This window comes from Acanthisitta chloris, unplaced genomic scaffold (assembly GCF_000695815.1).
Source record: "Acanthisitta chloris isolate BGI_N310 unplaced genomic scaffold, ASM69581v1 scaffold21465, whole genome shotgun sequence".
Taxonomy (NCBI): domain Eukaryota; kingdom Metazoa; phylum Chordata; class Aves; order Passeriformes; family Acanthisittidae; genus Acanthisitta; species Acanthisitta chloris.
Genome location: NW_008672398.1, coordinates 3,629 through 3,945, shown reverse-complemented (window position 1 = coordinate 3,945; position 317 = coordinate 3,629).

Below are 317 nucleotides of genomic sequence, written 5' to 3'. Positions count from 1 at the left end.
CCACTTTCCCTGGTTTTAACCTCTCTTTGCCTCTCCAGCGGCCTCGGCCGCTCGGGGTGCCATCCTGTGTGTGTGTGTGTGTGATCCTTCCCTGTGTGCCTGCGTGTGCTTGGCGTGGTGGCACGTGTCCCATGGCATGTGTTGTGGCTTGGCGTGTGTTCCTGCGCCTCTTGGTCCGTCTCTTGGTTTGTCACCGTGTCCTGGCTCGGGCAGGACTGTTGGGAGCATTGTGGGGTGCCTGTCTGTGTGCACATTCCTCCCCTCTGGGAGCCACCCAGGGCTGCCACGTCCCTGCTGCCATGTGCTGTGTCCCCTGT